Source organism: Bos mutus, chromosome 20 (genome assembly GCF_027580195.1).
Source record: "Bos mutus isolate GX-2022 chromosome 20, NWIPB_WYAK_1.1, whole genome shotgun sequence".
NCBI classification, from domain to species: Eukaryota; Metazoa; Chordata; class Mammalia; order Artiodactyla; family Bovidae; genus Bos; species Bos mutus.
The window spans coordinates 62,308,250-62,330,501 of NC_091636.1; the positions used below are offsets into that span (position 1 = coordinate 62,308,250).

Sequence of the window (22,252 nt, forward strand, 5' to 3'; positions counted from 1 at the left end):
CTACCATCCGTCGTAAATACAGACTCCTGGGTGCCAACACCAGCAACTGATCCAACTAGGTCAGGACGGGACTCCAAATCTGCATTTAAAAATCACCCCCAAGGTACGGCAACGGATGGTCGGTTTAAAGGCACTGGATGGACAAGCTCCAGAGGACTCTTCGGCTCTATTAACCATCCACATGAAGCAAACATGAGATTGAAGGTGTCTGCACACACATATGTGTCTGCGTGTGTGTCCACGTGTCCAGGGCTGTGTGCTTTCTAAGCATATACCCATGTTCAGAAAATAGCTTCAAGATTCTGCAGATGAGAATGACCGAAGAAGAGCAGAGCATACAAGTTGAGTTGATTTGTCTTTTCCAGAAGCAGCTTATCTTGGGCCAAGCAGCCCTGGCAGCTGAGTCCTGCTCCCGCTGCCGGCACAGCTCTGGCTGACAGCCACTCAGGCAGCTGCCAGGGGTCTGAGGGGCAGCGGGGTGAGCGGATCCAGCTGGGGTGATGCTGGGGCAGCTGCAGCTGCCCAGTGCCCGCTGCGCACGGCTCCTCTGCAGAGCACAGGTGCTAGAAGCTGCTGGGCACGACAGCTGTTCCACCAAGTGAGCATGGGTCAAAGCGGGAATGTTTGCAAAGTCCACACCTGTATCTGTGATGTGCCATAGTTTCATTTTCAAAGAAAGAAATAGCAGCAGCTCAATACAAAGTAAGCATTTTTCTGGCATTTTCTTTTGTATAAATATTAGCCAGTTCATATGTATAAGGCCATTTTTCCACAGGAGCTTAGATATTAGGTCTGTGCATAAAGATAGCTGAAGACCCAGCACACTATGCAAACCTATGAGAGGACAGCGAGCCCCAGCATGTGTTTAAAAATAGGTGGGGATGTCTGAACTCATGTCAAATTAACAGTCTGCTTCTAAAGGGGGATAATTTATTAATAGCTGCATAATATTCTCCAATTGCATTTAACTTAACTAAAGCAGACTGAACAAATTCTATCAAGCTGAAAGCTATACCATTCCCTCATTCAGCTCTGGGTTGTCGTTTTTTGTTGTTGTTGTTTTTTTCCTCCTGTGTAATGGTTATCTATAGCTGCATAACAAATTGTCCCCAAAATGTAGCTACTTATTAACAGATGACTGGATAAAGAAGATGTGGTGCATATATATAATAGAATATTAGCCATAAAAAAAAGCACAAAATAATGCTATTTGCAGCAACATGGATGGATCTAGAGATGATCATACTAAGTGAAGTAAGTCTGACAGAGAAACATAAGTGAAAGTGAAGTCACTCAGTCATGTCCGACTCTTTACGACCCCATGGACTGTAGCCTACCAGGCTCCTCCCTCCTTGGGATTATCTAGGCAAGAGTACTCGAGTGGGTTGCCATTTCCTTCTCCAGTGGATCTTCCCAACCCAGGGATCGAACCCAGGTCTCCTGCATTCCAGGCAGATGCTTTAACCTCTGAGCCACCAGGGAAGCCCTACCCCTTGCAGCTTTTTACATTTAAGAAAAAGATGCAAAAAGATAATATCATATGATATCCCCATATGTGGAATCTAATTTTTTAATGATACAAATGAATTTATTTACAAAACAGAAATAGGCTCACAGATTTTTAAAATAAACATGGTTACCAAAGAGGAAACACGGGAGGGAGGGGTAAATTAGAAGCTGGGGATTAACATACACACACTACTATATGTAAAATAGATAACTAACAAGAACCTACTGTATAGCACTTGGGAAATCTACTCAATATTCTGTAATGACCTATATAGGAAGAGAATCTGTGCTCGCTTGTAACAGACCACCCCTTGTAGCTTTTTACATTTAAGAAAAAAGGTCTCAGGCTGATAAACCGGAGGCAAACAGACCTGATTACTGGGCTACCTGACAGCAGCTCTGTTTTGAAAAAAGGCAAGAAAAAGAAGCAAGCAAGACTCTCACTGCTTTGTTCCTTACCGTATACCCCGGACTGTGAGCTCCACCTTTGTGATCCCCCCGACTGCCCATGTTGGGGGTGGGGCACAGTTCTTGAGATGTAGCCTGCCGTGTCTTCCCCCGTGACTGGCAGAGGAATAAAGCCATCTTTCATTCCCTCCAAACTCTGTCTCTGTATTTCTATTCAGCATCGGTTACAGCGAGCCAAGACTTTGGTGACATGGGCAGAGCTGAAACAGGAAAGAAGCAGCCTTTACCTGATTTCACGTCATAAAGAAGCCAGTCTGTGCCTAACCCTTGAGGCTGTCTCTCTTGGTGTCATTAAGTGATGCAGTTGACAGGGGTGGGCAAACTTCCTGCAAAGAATCAGACAGTAAACTTTTTTTGGCTTTAAAGGCTATATAACCTCTGTCCCAGCTATTCCACCTTACCATGAGAGCACAAAATCAGCATTAAGTAATATGTAAAAGAGTGGGCATAGCTGTGTTCCAATAAAACTTTACTTACCCAACAGGCATCAGGCAAAATTTTGTTCACAGGTGTAGTCAGCCAAACCTTCAGTTGAGAATAGCATATATTCTATTTGGGAATAAAATAAAAATTAGCAGTAAAGGTACAGTAGTGCTAGTATGATCCTATTTTGAACAAAGGTATTTTGGTCACATGTATAAAATGCTTCATCACAAACAGATGCAAATCATATTGAGTCCGTAAGGATAATCACCGTCCAAGTAGAGGACACATAACCGGCGAATTCTCCTGTTGTTTTTCAAGTCGTGTGACAGTTGAATCAATGGGGTGACCATGGGAAGACCTGAAATTACCTGATACTTTCCCTTTGCCATTCTAATAATGAATTTCTACCAAATCAACCAGAAGAGGAGTACTATTTATGTATTTATTTCAGTTAATGATATAACAGAAAAACATCATGCTGTCCATGAAAATCCTATGTGTTTGGGGGGTACAGATGAAAGACAAAGCACATGATGGAACTTACTAAACCTAAAGCTGAAACTCCAGTACTTTGGCCACCTCATGCCAAGAGTTGACTCATTGGAAAAGACTCTGATGCTGGGAGGGATTGGGGGCAGGAGGAGAAGGGGACGACAGAGGATGAGATGGCTGGATGGCATCATCGACTCGATGGATGTGAGTTTGAGTGAACTCCGGGAGATGGTGACGGACAGGGAGGCCTGGCATGCTGCGATTCATGGGGTCACAAAGAGTCAGACACGACTGAGCGACTGAAGTGAACTGAGAGTGAAGACAGAGGAAGAAGGTTGATGGAGCTCCTTTGAGTCTGAGCACCTGGAAACAGGAGTCAGGCCATTATCACAAGATCAAGGAAGTTTGATGGAATCTTTCTGTTAGGGGGACCACTGACCCAAACTGCCCACCGTGGCCAGGCACAGTAGTAACCACTTACATTAGTTATCTTATGACAGGATGTCCTGGTAAGGAACATGGAGCTAACAAGCTACCACCAACTGGAAGAATGTGGGAAAGATTAAGAGTAGAGAGGAGATTTCAGTCTGTATGTCCTACCAACCTCCAGAATCCTTCTCACTGGAACCCATTTGACTGAGTGATGCATGTGCCACCAGGAAGGACCCTGAGTCAGACTGATTGGTCAGAGACAACCCAGAAACTAAACAATTACCGTAAAGCCTGAGACTGTGAACCATGTGGCAGACCAGTCCTCCTGGGTTCCCCAACCCTACTACTCTCCACTTCGGTGTTCCTCCTCAGTGATGTCTCTTGCTTTGTCAGCATGTGTTATCTCCTTGGAAAATTCATTTTTGAGCACTAGATAAGAGCTGGCTTCCACAGTGGCTCCGACAGTAAAGAATTTGCCTGCAAGCTCTTGCTCCTTGGAAGGAAAGCTATGACAAACCTAGACAGCATACTAAAAACCAGAAACATCATTTTGTTGGCAAAGGTCCATATCAGTTCAGTTCAGTTTCCCAGTTGTATTCCATTTTTTGCCACCCAATGGACTGCAGCATGCTGGGCTTCCCTATCCATCACCAACTCCTGGAGCCTGCTCAAACTCATGCCCATCGAGTCAGTGATGCCACCCAACCATCTCATCCTCTATCATCCCCTTCTCCTCCTGCCCTCAGTCTTTCCCAGGATCAGGATCTTTTCCAAAGAGTCAGTTCTTCACACCATATGGTCAAATGATGGAGCTTCAGCTTCAGCATCAGTCCTTCCAATGAATATTCAGGACTGATTTTCTTTAGGATGGACTAGTTGGATCTCCTTGCTGTCCAAGGGACTCTCAAGAGTCTTCTCCAACACCACAGTTTAAAAGCATCAATTCTTCAGCACTCAGCTTTATGGTCCAACTCTCACATCCATACATGACTAGTGGAAAAACCATAGCTTTCACTAGATGAACCTTTATAGGCAAAGTAATGTCTCTGTTTTTTAATATACTGTCTAGGTTGGTCATAGCTTTTCTTCCAAGGAGCAAGTCTTTTAATTTCATGACTGCAGTCACCATCTGCAGTGATTTTGGAGCCCAAGAAAATAAAGCCTGTCACTGTTTCCATTGTTTGCCCATCTATTTGCCATGAAGTGATGGGACCAGATGGTATGATCTTTGTTTTTTGAATGTTGAGTTTTAAGCCAACTTTTTCACTCTCCTCTTTCACTTTCATCAAGAGGCTTTTTAGTTCTTCTTCACATCCTGCCATAAGGGTTGTGTTATCTGAATATCTGAGGTTATTGGTATTTCTCCCAGAAATCTTGATTCCAACTTGTGCTTCATCCAGCCTGGCATTTCACGTGATGTACTCTGCATATAAGTTAAATAAGAAGGGTAACAATATACAGCCTTGATGTACTCCTTTCCCAATTTGGAACCAGTCTGTTGTTCCATGTCCAGTTCTAACTGTTGCTTCTTAACCTGTATGCAGATTTCTCAGGAGGCAGGTAAGATGGCCTGATATTCCCACCCCTTGAAGAATTTTCCACAGTTTATTGTGATCCACACTGTCAAAGGCTTTGGCATAGTCAATAAAGCAGAAGTAGATGTTTTTCTGGAACTCTCTTGCTTTTTTAATGATCCAATGGTTGTTGCCAATTTGATCTCTGGTTCCTCTGCCATTTCTAAATCCAGCTTGAACATCTGGAAGTTCATGGTTCATGTACTATTGAAGCCTGGCTTGGAGAATTTTCAGCATTACTTTGCTGGTGTGTGAGATGAGTGCAATTGTGTGGTCATTTGAACATCCTTTGGCATTGTCTTTCTTTGGGATTGAAATGAAACTGACCTTTTCCAGCCACTTCTGAGTTTTCCAAATTGCTGGCATATTGAGTACAGCACTTTCACAGCATCACATTTTAGGATTTGAAATAGCTCTACTGGAATTCCATCACCTCCTCTAGCTTTGTTGGTAATGATGCTTCCTAAGGCCCTTGACGTCCATGTATTCAAAGCTATGGTATTTTCAGTAGTCACATACAGATGTGAGAGTTGGTCCATAAGGAAGACTGAGCACAGAAGAATTGATGCTTTGGAATCACAGTGCTGGAGAAGATTCTTGAGAGTCCCTTGGACTGCAAGGAGATCAGACCAGTAAATGCTGGTCTGGAAAGGAAAATCAACCCTGAATACTCATGAGAAGAACTGCTGCTGAAGCTGAAGCTCCAATACTCTCCACCTGATACAAAGAGCCAACTCAGTGGAAAAGATCCTGGTTCTTGAAAAGATTGAAGGCAGAAGGAGAAGGGGGAAACAGAGAATGAGATGGTTGGAAGGCATTACCAACTCAATGGGCATGAGTTTGAGCAAACTCAGGGAGATGATAGTGAAGGACAGGGAAGCCTGACATGCTGCAGTCCAAGGGTTTGCAAAGAGTTAGACGCAACTTAGTAACTAAACAACAACAGATAAGAGCCACTCTCGGACCCTGGAAGGGGTCCTCCTTCTTGCAAAATTTTCACTCATCATTCATCTACATAACCAGGAAAATATTCCAAACAATGGACTAAAGGCTTCCAGTGCTCACTCTTCCATTTCCTCATTTAGACTACACTTTGGAAATCCCAAACATTCAAACTCAGAGTGCCAAGAGGCAGGGGCATTTTTCCTTTAAAAGAGGGTAATAGTGGGTAAAAGTTAGCAGCCTCAGGGGCAGCATCAACCTTACCCTCTTGTGCCTATACATTGTTGCTTTTATTCAGTTGCTCAGTCATGTCTGACTCTTTGCCTTTACATGGGAACCTGTAATGAGACTCATTCACAGCCTCCTGGGATAATATGGGGAGTTGTTTGTAGTCACGGAGCACTAATACACATAATCAATCAATGTCTTCTCCTCAACTGTGATCAAAAACTGAAGAGATTTAACTTTTAAAAGGGAGACTGATGTGATGTTCATAAATCAGTGAGCTAAACATTAGCCCTCGTAAGTGTCATAAAATCAGTTAATGATCCTTTCTGTGGTGAATACAGTTCTTAATCAGTAATGCCATTACTGTATATGATGCCTCCCTTAAAATGTCTCAGCCAATGCATCTCAACATGCAGCATTCACTTTCTTAACAATCACGTGAAAAAATAAGGGTATATCAGGAATTCAAAAACTGCTTTGGAATTTCAACTTCCTAGCAGGTCCCGAAAAATTATAAAAAAAAAAGTCAAATGTTTGATGGTTCTCAAACTTTAGCATGAGTGGGAATTAACTGGAAGGCTTGCTAAAATACAGGTTGCTGGGCCCCACCCCAGAATTTCTGACTGAGTAGCTCTAGGGTTGAGAGCTTACATTTTTGCGAGGTCTCAGGCGACGCAGGTGCTGCTGGTCCAGGGACCACACTTTGAGAATCGTCGACTGAAAAGAATTGCACAAGCTAAAAATTAGAAGATGAGCATTCTGCATCTCTGAATGTTTGGAGACCTCCCTTCTCTTCCTTTTCTTAAGCTTCCTTATTTCCTTTCCATTTATCTACTAGTCAAAACCCCACTCACTGTGCTGATGGTGGAGACATTAACTGAAGTGGTGATTGGGGATGATACAGATAAGAGGTTGAACAGGAAGGATGTGAAGGCAGAGCTCTGGGAACCTGGGCTCATGAAGGGTGAGACTGAGGGGCTGGGACAGAACCCAAGAAACTTCATGGAGCTGGGGACATGGATTTCCAAGGGAAAGAAACTCCTGTTGCACAGAGTTAAATTCCCTGATTTTGGCGGTGTCCGAGTGCTTGTGAGCGAGATACTAGAATTCAATAGTACAAAAGAGCAGGCAAGACTGTCACCTGGAGAAACCAGGGGTAAGCAAAGTGAAAAGCCCCCAAACTGACACAACTTGTTGACTTGAAAAGATCTACAACCTAAAAGCTGAGAATTGTGTTTTATTCGGCAGACACAACTGAGGACGTAGGCCTGGGAAGCAACCTCTCAGACAGCTTTGAGGGATTGTTCTCGAAGATAAGGCAGGAGCCAGGATATATAGGGAGATTTGCAACAGAGACCAGGCAGTCGGAATATCAAAACGCTACTGTTAAACAAAGGAAACCAGACATCTCAAGTTAATGAATTTAACTTGAATTAATGAATTTCTCTGTCAGAAAACTAAGATCATGGCATCCGGTCCCATCACTTCATGGAGAAACAGTGGAAACAGTATCAGACTTTATTTTGGAAGGCTCCAAAATCACTGCAGATGGTGATTGCAGCCATGAAATTAAAAGATGCTTACTCCTTGAAAGGAAAGTTATGACCAACCTAGACAGCATATTAAAAAGCAGAGACATTACTTTGTCAACAAAGGTCTGTCTAGTCAAGGCTATGGTTTTTCCAGTGGTCATGTATTGATGTGAGAATTGGACTATAAAGAAAGCTGAGCACCGAAGAATTGATGCTTTTGAACTGTGGTGTTGGAGAAGACTCTTGAGAGTCCCTAGGACAGCAAAGAGATCCAACCAGCCCATCCTAAAGGAGATCAGTCCTGGGTGTTCATTGGAAGAACTGATGTTGAAGCTGAAACTCCAATACTTTGGCCACCTGATGCAAAGGGCTGACTCATTTGAAAAGGCCCTGATGCTGGGAAAGATTGAGGGCAGGAGAAGAAGGGGAAAACAGAGGATGAGATGGTTGGATTGAGGCATCACCAACTCAATGGACATAAGTTTGGGTAAACTCTGGGAGTTGGTGATGGACGGGGAGGCCTGGCGTGCTGCAGTTCATGGGGTTGCAAAGAGTTGGACACGACTGAGAGACTGAACTGAACTGAGCTGAACTGTGTATGGAAAGATGCAAGAGTCTGGACTCACTGAAATCATTCCTTTGATCTGCCCTCAACTATCTGGGGCCAGAATCCTCTTCTTTCCCGCCCAGATGCCCTCAGGGTGCACAGTTGGGGGTGGCTGCAATCACAGAGGCAGCCTGCTTGGCTCCATCCTGAGTGCCCTCAAGGCTCACCACTGGGGGCAGCTGCAGTGGCTTGAAGGCTGCAACTTTGTTTGTTTACTGATGGCAGGCAACATTTTTCATGCACAGACCCATTATTCTGAAGGAGTCTGTAAACTTTCTATGAAGGCTCAAATAATAAAATTTAGGCTCTCCAGCCTGCTTCATATCTACCATATCTCAACTCCAGCACTGCAGCATGTGGCTAGTAACCATAGACAATACACAGATGAATGCACATGGCTGAGTGTCTATAAAACTTTAATTAAAACCAGAGGCAGGTTGGACTTGGTTCATGAGCTGCAGTGTGCCCATCCCTGCCCCAGAGGAGGAAGGACCCTCACCAACAGACCTACCCTGGCTCTCAGGGTCTGAGTCACATCTGAAAGGCATAAATCCCTCCACGCCCACAGTTTCTTCCTGAAGGGTCTCGCTTGACCTGAACAGAGAACCACAAACACCAGCACACCTGGATTTTATCTTTTAAAATGTGTCCCGGAGGAACTCTTTGTTCAGTACACCTGCACAAACAACACGGCATGTTAACATCTCAAAGCTTCAGGATCTGGGGAGTTGTCCGGGGTTCAGCTGGTTTAGAGCAGAATATCAGAAGCTGACCTCTGTCACTTGTCACCTTGCACCCTTTCAGCCTCCAGTCATCCAGAATATAAGCTCTAAAAAAGCTGAGAAAAGTGAAAAGGAAAGCGACCCCATGGACTATACAGTCCGTGGAATTCTCCAGGCCAGAATACTGGAGTGGGTAGCCTTTCCCTTCTCCAGGGATCTTCCCAACCCAGGGATCAAACCCAGCTCTCCCTCACTGCAGATGGATTCTTTACCAGCTGAGCCACAAGTAGCCCCCAAAAAGCTGAGAATTTATCTTCAATTTCTAGAAAAGTGCTTGGCATGGAGTAGGTCCTCAAAGGTGTCTGCTGAATTAAAGAAAGTCTATAAAATCAGGAAACCCCTTTTTAGTCTTGAGATTTCTAGGTCTGTCCTCAGAGTCTGGTAAGGGACTGTAGTTCCCTCCTCCTGCCCTTATAACCCTGGGATGGTAGCGAAACCGCTTAACTCAGATAGGACTCAAACCCAGCCAAAACCCAGACAGGGGCCTGAACCCACAGGCTGGGATTCAAATCCACCATCTTTTAATTAAAATCACACACCTGGTCTCAGGACTTAATGAAGCTCAGTTTTTGTTTTTTTTTTTTTGTTGTTGTTGTTTTTGTCTCACCACAGAAGGAATTTGGTGAGAGGGAAAGTACATGGGTTTACTTAGTGAGAAAACACATTCCATAAACAGAATGTGGTCCTTAAAAGAGCAAGAGTGATCCTGGGAAAAACACAATTCACAGACAAGAGTATGGGCCATTTCAGAAGGCAGGAGGCTCTGAAATACTGCATGGCTAGTTTTTATGGGCTGGGTGATTTCATAAGCTAATGAATGGGAGGATTAGTCCAACTATTTCAAGGGCAGGGATTTCCAGGAATTGGACCACCACCCAGTCTTTGGCCTTTTATGGTTGGCTTTGGAACTGTCAACTGGCGGGCATGTCATTAGATGCTAATATATTATAACAGGGGTTTGTTGTTATTTTTCAGTTGCTAAGTCATGTCCAACTCTGTGACCCCAAGGGCTGTAGCATGCCAGCCTACTCTGTCCTCCACTATCTCCCAGAGTTTGCTCAGATTCTTGTTCACTGAGTCAGTAATGCTATCTAACCATCTGATCTCTGCTGCCTGCTTCTCCTCCTTCCCTCCGGCTTTACCAGCATCAAGGTCTTTTCTAATGAGTCAGTTCTTCACATCAGGTCTAAAGGATTGAAACTTCAGTTTCAGCATCAGTCCCTCCAATGAATATTCAGGTAATTTCCTTTAGGATTGACCGGTTTGATCTCCTTGTCCAAGGGATATAGGCTATTGGAAGTCAAATCTTTCACTGTCTTGGACCTAGTTGGTTCTAACCAGTTTATGTCACATCTCTAACAGTAATGTCATTCTTTTAAAGGTTATGCCTTGCCCTCTTCCCTTCTGGCTCAGTAGGAAGGACAGGGCTTCCGGGGGCAGGGGGCCAGGGGTGGGGGGGCGACTTGGGGCCAGTATATGTGTATCAGGACCATCCCCTGTGAGTGGGTGATAAGGACAAGGTTCCTTCCTCTTTCTCAGCTACAGTAGCTGAGGATCCTGCTGGAATCTCAAGGACCACTCAGTTCTCCAGCCATGTAAGTGACATTGGAAAAGCTTGTGAAGAACACCAGGGAGGAGCCCAGGATAAAAGCAGAGTGCTGTGGGCAGCTGATGGAGAGCCTGGAACCAACACTGTGTCTCATGGGATGGGGCAGATTTTAGCACCAGAAACTCCAGCAGGGTAGTATCAAAAAGAGAGTGGCTGAGGGGAGCAAACCTTCTATTTATGTCACAGATCCACTAGAGACAATACTTTTTATTTACCTGCAACCTGCAAGCATGGAAGGAGAAAAAACTAGACCCTGAAGTCTAAGAATCTTCCAACAAGCAAGAGATTTGACATAAGATATATAATCTATGGTGGTGAGCTAAATTGATACAAAGCCAGGGAGCTTTTGCAGCTTGAGTTCCTAACAGTAGGCATGATTTATGCACTAGCACTATTCCTCACTAGGTGTGGGTTTGGGACTCGATGCAATTCTCTTACACGTATTTCATGACTTGGTGTTATACAAGGAATGGGGTTAAAGATTACATTCCCCAATGAGTAAGCAGCAGGTAACAGGAGAACCCTGACTAGTACACTACCTATGGGAGGTCTTTTTTTTCCCCTATTAAGACCTTCAACTGGTTGGAGGTCCACTCACATTATGGAGGGTAAGCTGCTTTACTCAAAGTCTACTGATTTAAATGGTAATCTCATTCTTTACATGTCTTCAGAGAAACATTTACAGTGCTATTTGACCGAATGCCTAGGTGCTGTGGCCTAGCCAAGTAGACACAAAGATGAACATTTGCCTGGAGTTATCCTCTGATGGTGTTGTAGAGAGAGAAGCTCAGGTATTGGTCCACGTTTCTTCCTGAAGTTACAGGAGCCCTCTCCTTAATTCCACAAATTCTTCCTGTATTCTACAAGATTCCAGTAAATATTCAGAGTTGGTTTCTCTTTCTGAGAAGAAAAAGGAAGAAGAGAGGGGAGGGAGGGGAGAGAAGGTGGGAAGGGGAGCAGAGGAAAGAACAATAACATCCTTAAGTGAAAAGGGAGCAGTGAATAAGCCAAATCCAGCCCAGGTGTGGCCCAGTAATTACTCTCCCATCTTGCTGGAGTGACATTACACCACGTTTTAGCTCTTCTGTGGACCCTGCAAGGATTAGCTTAAGTGTAACTTTTCTTTACCCAAACGTTCCATGGTTCTTTGTTTTTCTTTTTTTTGTGAAGTTGCTCAATCATGTCCAACTCTTTGCAATCCCGTGGACTGTAACTTACCAGGCTCCTCTGTCCATGGAATTTTCCAGGCAAGAGTACTGGAGTGGGTTGCCATTTCCTTCTCCAGGGGAATCTTCCTGACCCAGGCATTGAACCCAGGTCTCCCGCATTGCAGGCAGACGCTTTACCATCTGAGCCACCAGGTAGGGATATGAACAGTTACGTTGTAAATTTCCAGCACACTACTGAAAGTTGTATATTTTCTTTTATCTTTTCTATAGTCAGTGGCAGTTTATTAATTTATGTCAGTGAAAAACTCTGAATGGTGCCCCGGGGGCCCCTCCAAACCTGAAGGATCGGCTCGGGGTATGTTCTTATCTAAATTAATAGCAATCATATTTCCCAAGCTTGGACCTTTTTTTAAACATTGAGCAACAGTTGAGCTGACTTTTCTTGCAAACATGGTAAGAGCTAGGATACTGGCTAAAATCATCACTTACAGACTTCTCTGGTCTACAAAAATCACACACAGATACTTTAGCCTGCATGGAATAATTAATCAATTATTTGGCTGAGATAAAAAGATGGCTTAAAAAGAAACCAAGGTAACTTCAGCAGGGAAAATAGGCTTTAAATTTGTAGAAGAAAGTACTTTCTATTTCTAACCCCAGAACTGTGAGAGAGAAGAAAACTGCAAATGAAAGAGCTCAAAAGTTATCTTCCAGAATCAAGGCCAGGTATACACTTATTAATAGACTATTATCAGTTTTTTTGGAGAAGGCCATGGCACCCCACTCCAGTACTCTTGCCTGGAAAATCCCATGGAAGGAGGAGCCTGGTAGGCTACAGTCCATGGGGTCTCAAAGAGTCAGACACAACTGAGCGACTTCACTTTCACTCTTCACTTTCATGCATTGGAGAAGGAAATGGCAATCCACTCCAGTGTTTTTGCCTAGAGAATCCCAGGGACCGGGGAGCCTTGTGGGCTGCCATCTATGGGGTCACACAGAATCGGACACAACTGAAGCGACTTAGCAAAATTATCAGTTATTAGGCAAATTCAAGATTAGGGTATAAAAAATTTAGTGTATGTTCACACTGATTCCTAATAAAGAGCTGAATTCATGAATAAATTAACCTAAATCTATAAAATATTTGTGCATACTCAGTTGTGTCCAACTCTTTGTGATTCCATGGATTATAACCCACAAGGCTCCTCTTCCCATAGAGTTTTCCAGGCAATAGTACTGGAGAAGGTTGCCATTTTCTACTCCAAGGGATCTTCCTGACTCAGGAATGAACCCACACCTCTTGGGTCTCCTGCATTGGCAAGTGAATTCTTTACCACTGGGCCACCTGGGAATCCTTATAAATCTATAAAATAACCATATTTAAAACCCTTTCTGAGACACGTGTACCCCAATGTTCATCACAGTACTGTTTACAATAGCCAGGACATGGAAGCAACCTAGATGTCCATCGGCAGACGAATGGATAAGAAAGCTGTGGTACATATACACAATGGAGTATTACTCAGCTATCAAAAAGAATGCATTTAAATCAGTTCTAATGAGGTGGATGAAACTGGAGCCTATTATACAGAGTGAAGTAAGTCAGAAAGAAAAACACCAATACACATATATATGGAATTTAGAAAGATGGTAACAATGACCCTATATGTGAGACAGCAAGAGACATAGATGAACAGACTTTTAGACTCTGTGGAAGACGTGGGTGGGATGATCTGAGAGAATAGCATTGAAACATGTATATTATCATATGTGAAATAGATCACCAGTCCAGGTTCCATGTATGACAGGGTGCTCAGGGCTGGTGCGCTGGGATGACCTTGAGGGATGGGATGGGAGGGAGGTGGGAGGGGGGTTCAAGATGGGGAACACATGTACACCCATGGCTGATTCATGTCAATATATGGCAAAAACCACTACAATATTGTAAAGTAATTAGCCTCCAATTAAAGTAAATAAATAAAAAATTTTTAATCCAGTAACAAAAAAATACAAAAAATAAATAAATAAATAAATAAATAAAACCCTTTCTATTGGGGAGGTGATCTAGGTGAACATCATCAACATAAAAATGAAACTTCACTTATGTGGCCTTCCATCCCAAAACTCATAACCTCTGTTTAACAATGAAACAACAAGCAAACATAAATTGAAGGATAATTTACAAGATGACATAGTAAGCAAGAATCCTTATCTATTTTTTTCCTGGAAGCCTGAGGGAACATACAAAGAATAAATGATAGACTCTAATGCCTCCAGGATTATTGATATATAGTGATTCACTTTCTCCTTTGGACATAGAGAATACTTCTATTTAGGTTTTCCAAAGTATATTGTTATCATCATTTTTCAAAACGTATTCATAGATAGTATTTCTTGAAAGCACTCAAGACATTCAGATTGCCTAATGAGAAAAAGGCACAGTATGCAGTTTGGAAGAGAAAAATGTGGCCAAGAGTATCCTGTTCGAGGTTTTTGCCATTCCTTACTTAAAAGCCTGTGAAAAATGGGTTTTTTTAGTTCTGTGGAAAATGCCATTAGAATTCTGATAGGAATTGCACTGATCCAAAGATGGCTTTGGGTATTATGGACATTTTTAACAATATTGATCTTTCCAATCTATGAACAAGGGATATCTTTTCATTTGTTTGTGTTTTCTTCAATTTCTTCCATCAAAGTCTTGTGGTTTTCATATTCATTTCCTTGGTCATATTCCTATTTTATTGTTTTGCTGGAATTGTGAATGGGAAAGACCTTAAGGGCGTTATACTAAGTAAGATAAGTCAAACAGAGAAAGATAAATATTGTATGACATCACTTACATGTGGACTCTAAAGGAGCTAAACTCATAAAAACAGGAGTAGAATGGTGAGGGTAGGGGGGAGTGGGGAATGGGAGAAATCTTGTTCAACGTACAAATTTGAAAAGTGAAAGTGTAAGTCACTCAGTCATGTCTGAATCTTTGTGACCCCAGGGACTGTAACCCGTCAGGCTCCTCCGTCCACAGAATTCTCCTGGCTAGAATACTGGAGTGGGTAGCCATTCCATTCTCCAGGGATATTCCCAGGGATCGAACCAGGGTCTCCTGCACTGCAGGTGGATTCTTTACCTTCTGAGCCCCCAGAACTAGCAGATAAAATGTCTTGGAGATCTAACACACAGGATAGTGATTATAGTATCTGTATTCTAAACATCACAGTTCCTAGAAGACTACATTTTAATTGCTCTTACCACAAAAAAAAGAGAGAGAGAGAGAGAGAAATGATAATTATATGACATTATAGAGGTGTTAGCTAACGCTAAGGTGGTAATCATCCTTTGATATATAAATGTATGAAATCAACACATCATAAGTGTTAAACTTACACAATGCTGTATGTCAATTACATCTCAATTTTTCAAGCCTGTGCAAGGCAGCCCTTTTGAAAAATCATGTCAGCGACACTATTAAAACTCGAAGACTGCTCAGACTGCCTTTTCAAAGGCAAACAGCACAGCGGGTGAGTTGTGTGAATCCAGAAACAGCTGTCATGAGTAGGGAAGCCCAGTCAGTGGGGGCTGCTTCTATCTCTGAAGGCCATCCTCACACTTCCCTCCCAGCTGTCATCGCTGGCCCAAGGCCAGTGAGTCAGCCTAAAAGAGGGGAGCCCCTGAGAGTCCCCCTGCTGCCTTGGGCCAAGCCGAGGCAACACCCCCAAGCCATTGTAATCCTGGCCAGTTGTAGGGTAGACATTACCACTGACTACAGTGTGGTGATTGTATTTTAATCCAAACATAAATATTTTTCTTATTGTTAAATCAACAAGTGTCTGAAGAATGATCTAGGACAGCAGTTCTCAAAGTGTGGTCCATGGAGGTTTTCTATCTATCCACGGCACTTGTGAGGTCAAAACGAATGTTTTTAAATACTACTGAAATGTTATTTGCTTTTCTTTCCCCCCTCTTATTCTCTCTTAAGTGTACAAGGAAGTTTTCCAGAGGTTGTGTGTGTTAGTTGCTCAGTTGTGTCCAATTCTTTTGCAACCCCATGGACTGCAGCCCACCAGGCTCCTCTGTCCATGGGATTCTCCAGGCAAGAATACTGGAGTGGGTTGCCCTCCCTTCTCCTTCCCAGAGGTTACATGACATGATATTGCAAGAGACTGAATGCAGAGGCAGAGGTAAGAGCCCAGCGGTCTCTTCAGCGGGACTTAAACCAGGACCTTCTGGTGCATCATTACTCCCACCTCACGTCAGGCCGGACCAACCAGGCCTCTGGCACGTGGGCTGCTGTTCCCTCCATGTTTCTCTCCTGGGGTAACGCCCTCCTGCTGCCTTCTGTCACCAGGAAGGTTCTGTTCCACACACTCCCTCCCTCAAAACCTATTCCTTATCACTATTCCTACCCACTCACAAACCTGCGGGAATCTCCTTTCTGTCCTAGAACTTTCATTGTCTGTTTTGTATTTTAAAATAAATGCCTAGTTGGATGTTGATCTAAAATCTCTAACAAGTAATGTGCTTTGGCTAAACTCATGCTTAGCCCTTTAAAGTGTAGCCAGAACTTTCAATGTGGTGTCACGTGTATAATACTTTCTGTGAACATTCTAGAGGGGCATGTTACGATCCCCACCTTTAGGTGAGGGCGCTGAGGCGCACAGCGAGTGGTTTCTCTGATGTTGCACATTTCGTGTGTGAGAAGGCTGACTCAAACCTCAGCCATTCACAGGTTCTCCTCCTCAGACTGATTTCACATGGAAAGCTGAGTCGAGGCTTCTGGGCCTGAAGAGAAAGGAGTGAAGCCTAAGTGTCCTTTGGCTGGTCATCTGTCACTTAAGCTCTCTAAATGTGACATACTCACAGCCTTTCACACACACGCACACACAAACTAAGAAGAAAAGGGTAAAATAATGTCTTAGTACCACTAAACCTGGATGAAAGTGAAAGTTGCTGGGTTGTGTCTGACTCTTTGCAACCCCATGGACTATACAGTCCATGGAATTCTCCAGGCCAGAATACTAGAGTGGGTAGCCTTTCCCTTCTCCAAGGGATCTTCCCAACCCAGGTCTCCTGCATTGCAGGCAGAGTCTTTGCTAGCTGAGCCACCAGAGAAGTCCAAGAATACTGGAGTGGGTAGCCTATCCCTTATCCAGCAGAGCTTCCAGACCCAGGAATCGAACCGGGGTCTCCTGCACTGCAAGTGGATTCTTTACCAACTGAGCTATCTGGGAACCTGGCTAGATTCTTTAAAAAGAAAAAAAAAGCTAACAAAAGTACGTTGTTCTTCTATTTCAGGTTTCATACTCCCTTGAGATGATTTTATCCTGCTGAAAGCCTCTTTATTCTTGATATCTTTGTCATGTTTGTTTTTCGTACTTATAGCAATTCATATACGCTTGTAGGATATTTTATACAAGGGATAAATGCTAAGACATAATACTGAGTAACTATTTGAATCCCCGCGTGAGAGGTGTATTATTGCCTCCACTATAATCACAGAATGTGGAAGTAGCTTGCGCAAGGTCAAATAATGACTCAGTGAAACAGCCAGAAACAAAGTTATCCCTACCCTCCACCCTCATTTCTTGCTAAAACACATTTTTCATAAAGAACTTACGTAGCATTTGCAATTCTGTGCCAAATCAGTATTCATGGTTGTCGTATTCCCATCTTTTTTGCAGTTTCTATTTTCCAACTTCCAAATAAAGATAAGAGGAATATTTTGCTGAGATTTGAGCTGTTTTTTTTTTTTTTCTTCAAATATCCTTAGCTAAAGGATGACCTCAGATGTGATGAAAAGTGACCTTAAGATCCTCTACCAGCTGTTGAATCACTTTTGCAAAATGCCTCAAAATGCTTTTCAATTACCCTGTGACTAACTGACAAGTTGGGGTCCAATGAAACCCTGAAGGACTCCGTGTGTGTGTGTGTGTTTTGTGTGTGTGAGTGAGACAGAGAGAGAGAGAGCCAGAGGGAGGGAGCGAAATAGCCCACCATTCTTATTTGGCTTTGGGACATGCTTATCTATCTTCTTCAAGTATTGTATGTGACTTGTGGGTGTCAAAGAAATTATATTTAAATAAATATTACTTAAACCCCCACAACATAATATACTGAGAAACATCCTGGATGTTACAAAGCAAAGTTCAGAGTGGCTGCTGCCCTCACCTTCCAAGCAAAATCAACAATGGAAGAGAAATCCTGTGAGGTGAGTCACAATATAAAAATTCTCATCCATTAGACAACAGCACAAGAAGACAGAGGCATGGGTCAGCACGAAATGAAAACGCAATGTTCATCAAACTGATTGATAGGTGCGGTTATTTTAAAACACCGTGGGATAATTCTTGTATTTAATGAATACAACCCAGACAGCATATTAAAAAGCAGAGACAATACTTTGCAAACAAAGGTCCATCTAGTCAAGGCTACGGTTTTTCCAGTGGTCATGTATGGATGTGAGAGTTGGACTATAAAGAAAGCTGAGCACCGAAGAATTGATGCTTTTGAACTGTGGTGTTGGAGAAGACTCTTGAGAGTCCCTTGGACTCCAAGGAGATCCAACCAGTCCATCCTAGAGGAGATCAGACCTAAGTGTTCATTGGAAGGACTGATGTTGAAGCTGAAACTCCAATACTTTGACCACCTGATGCGAAGAGCTGACTCATTTGAAAAGACCCTGATGCTGGGAAAGATTGAGGGCAGGAGGAGAAGGGGATGACAGAGGATGAGATGGTTGGATGGCATCACCAACTCAATGGACATGAGTTTGAGCAAGCTCCAGGAGTTGAGGATGGACAGGGAGGCCTGGCATGCTGCAGTCCATGGGGTCGCAAAGAGTCAGACACGACTGAGAGACTGAACTGAGCTGAACTGAATAAGAACTGCATATAGATTGCATCACCGACTTAATGAACGTGAATCTGAGCAAACTCCAGGAGATGATGAAGGACAGGGAAGCTTGGCATGCTGCAGTCTATGGGGTCACAAAGAGTTGGTCTATGACTTAGTGACTGAACAACAACAACGAGAACTTCTTCTGCAGTAACAGCAGTACATACCATAGTACATTCTACTTATAAAGCACTTTTAAAGGTGCATCCAAGGACCGTGGCAAGAGCTGGGCTCTCCTGGGTCTCCCCAATTAGCTACCAGTCCCTGTGCTTGGCCTTTCACATCCCTGAGGACCAGCCCGAGTTTGGCCTTTCATAGGCTTGGCTCCTTCATCCTTGAGGGCAGAGAAGCTCTGGTATCTCAGGATCTTATGGAGAGCAGATGATGGAGAGCTATATGGGTGTGCAGGGGGCACTGGGAAGGCCCTGGATTCTCCAGGCCTGAGGGAGGGCAGCGTTCACATCTCCAACTTGCAGATAAGGAAACTGAGGTTCGGAATGTTTCAGGGACGTAACTGAAGGCACAAAACACACACACACAGAGGAGAGAATCTGCATTTTCTGTTTCTTCTTTGAATACTTTTCCAGTGTTTACAGCATTCATATTAAGTAGTGTCTTAGATTCAGTGCCATTTTCCCCAGTATCATTTGGGATGACAAGAGAGCCTTCTTAAGAGAGGAAGGGAAAATTAGCTCCCAAAACTTACTTTAAAAGGCAGCCAGTGGTGGGAGGCAACGGGTTTGGGGCTTAATGCTCTGGTTTCTGGTACCAGGATGCACTCAACAGGGTTGTGTCCCACATAAGTCCAACGATCCTTTCTTTTCCCTTTTGTTTGCCTTTTTTCTTGGTAAAAATGGGTCAGCCTATTTTACTCCCAGAGGTATGGTGCACTTGTAAGATTATTCACTCAGGAATTCTAATATTTATTGTGTGCACATCCACATAAAGAGTTGTGTCTGACATTTATCCTCAGGATAGACGACTTGTGTGCCTGGACACACACACACACACACACACACACACACACACGAACATATAACACACAGAGGGACAAATGTACTTATGAGTGAAAGTAGAGTATCAGAAGAGACTCACGGCCACCTGAACTCGCGCCATCTCCATTTGCTGTTGCTGTTCAATCACGAAGTTCCATCCAACGCCGCGACCCCATAGACTGCAGCACGCCAGGCTCCTCTCTCCTCCGTGACTGTGTTTAGTTCTCATTCTGTGTGTAGACCTCATTTGCTGCTCTTCATTTATGCAACAGTTGTGAGAAAGTAAATGTATCTACACTCCAGAATGATGGGGGAGAATGTCTATCTGTGCCCACCCCGGTTTTGGATGCTGAGAATGCAGCGGGCAAGCTGGACAGGAACTCTCTCCTTGTGGGGCTGAAACGGACTGTGCATCAGAGGAGAAAGACAGCAATGCCCAGGCAGAGAGATGATTGATGAGGATGAAGACAAAGTGGTGAGAGTCAAGGGCCTGGGCTGCCTTCTCTAGATCAGGACCTTCTCTAGGTCAGGCTAGGCTCTTTCAAACCCTTATTCAAGAATGGGGAGGTGTTAGCCATGCAAGAATCTGGGGAGATGATCCTAGGTGGAGGGAACAGCTAATGTTAAGGCCCAGAGAGAAGGACTAGCTTGTCACATGGGAGGAACATCAGAGAGGCCAGTGTCCAGAGTCGCTGTTACAGAGGAGCTTCTGGGGACAGGCAGGGCCCCATCACCGGGGAGGGGTTGCATTTAGCTGCATGTAAAGATACCATCCACAGAGGCTGGATCTAACAGGGGACTGTTTTCCACAACAGTCTGGAGGCAGGGTCAGCTGCTCTGTAAAGCCTCCACAGAATCTCAAAGCCCCACCTCCATCTGTCTTCCTGCTCTGCCACCTCTTGCATATGGCTTATATGCCTTTGGTTGCCTCATGGGTGCAGTACAATCACTCTGGCTTCTACCTTCTGTATGAATTCAAGGCCATCTGAACAATGAAGTCAACAGGAAGAAAAGTGGTCCTCTTTCAAAAATGTAGAAACTTCCCCAGAAAACCCCAGTCAACTTCCACTTGTATTTCAATGGCCGGAACTGTCTCTTGACCACTCCTAGCTGCAAGGGAAATATCGGTACTTTTTTTCAAGCTCAATTCCTTAAATAACAGTATTTTCTGCAGTAAAATGCAAGGGATTAGGCAGGTACTCCCATCATAATGAATAGTCCGGATTCTCCTTTAGATGGGAAGGTCTCTGTGGGTAGGTGGGTGACTCAAGAGTTCAGGTTCTACATATAAAACTAGGCACAGCTGTTATACCAGAAGGTCTTGATCAGTGTAGTCCCAAAACAGGTCTCAGGCAAGTATATGGATACTCTCAGTCCTCACTGCAGCCCAGTGGGGACCAGAGCCTCCAGGGCCCCTGGGTAGTTAATTCCTTCCTCAGAAGGTTCCTTACCTCCAGGGTTACTTGCAATATCATGGGTCACTGAATCTAAACTGCCATCACTCTTAACATATGACTTTATGTGCCACTAAGGGGAAAAAAGCCATACCAAAATCAGATTGGTTATATTCTTTGCAGCCAAAGATGGAGAAGCTCTATACAGTCAGCAAAAACAAGACCGGGAACCAACTGTGGCTCAGATGATGAACTCCTTATAGCAAAATTCAGACTTAAATTGAAGAAAGTAGGGAAAACCACTAGACCATTCAGGTATGACCTAAATCAAATCCCTTACGATTACACAGTGGAAGTTACAAATAGATCCAAGGGATTAGATCTGATAGACAGTGCCTGAAAACTATGGACGTAGGTCCATGACATTGTACAGGAGGCAGGGATCAATACCTCGCCCAAGAAAAAGAAATGCAAGGCAAAATGGTTGTCTGAGGAGGCCTTACAAATAATTGAGAAAAGAAGAGAAGCAAAAGGCAAAGGAGAAAAGGAAAGATATACCCATCTGAATGCAGAGTTCCATAGAATAGCAAGGAGAGATAAGAAAGCCTTCCTCAGTGATCAATGCAAAGAAATAGAGGAAAATAATAGAATGAGAAAGACTAGAGATCTCTTCAAGAAAATTAGAGATACCAAGGGAACATTTCATGCAAAAATGGAAACAATAAAGGACAGAAATAGTATGGACCTAATAGAAGCAGAAGATATTAAGAAGTGGCAAGAATACATAGAAAAACTATACAAAAAAACACGGCTTAATGACCCAGATAACCACGATGGTGTGATCACTCACCTAGAGCCAGACATCCTGGAATGTGAAGACAAGTGGGGCTTAGGAAACATCACTAGGAACAAAGCTAATCGATGTGATAGAATTCCAGCTGAGCTATTTCAAATCCTAAAAGATGATGCTGTGAAAGTTCTGCACTCAATATGCCAGCAAATTTAGAAAACTCAGCAGTGGCCCCAGGACTGGAAAGGGTCAGTTTTCATTCCAATCCCAAAGAAAAGCAATGCCAAAGAATGTTCAAACTACCGCACAGTTGCACTCATCTCACATGCCAGCAAAGTAATGCTCAAAATTCTCCAAGTGAGGCTTGAATAGTACATGAACCAAGACCTTCCAGATGTTCAATCTGGATTTA

The 22,252-nt window shown here is 43.5% G+C and overlaps 1 non-coding gene across 1 annotated transcript; it reads right to left on the reverse strand.

Annotated features, from left to right (window-relative positions):
- Nucleotides 1–1,410: 1,410 nt before the first annotated feature.
- Nucleotides 1,411–1,482, reverse strand: TRNAS-GGA (transfer RNA serine (anticodon GGA)). Its single transcript has one exon. It is a non-coding gene; the product is annotated as a tRNA-Ser (tRNA).
- Nucleotides 1,483–22,252: the final 20,770 nt, after the last annotated feature.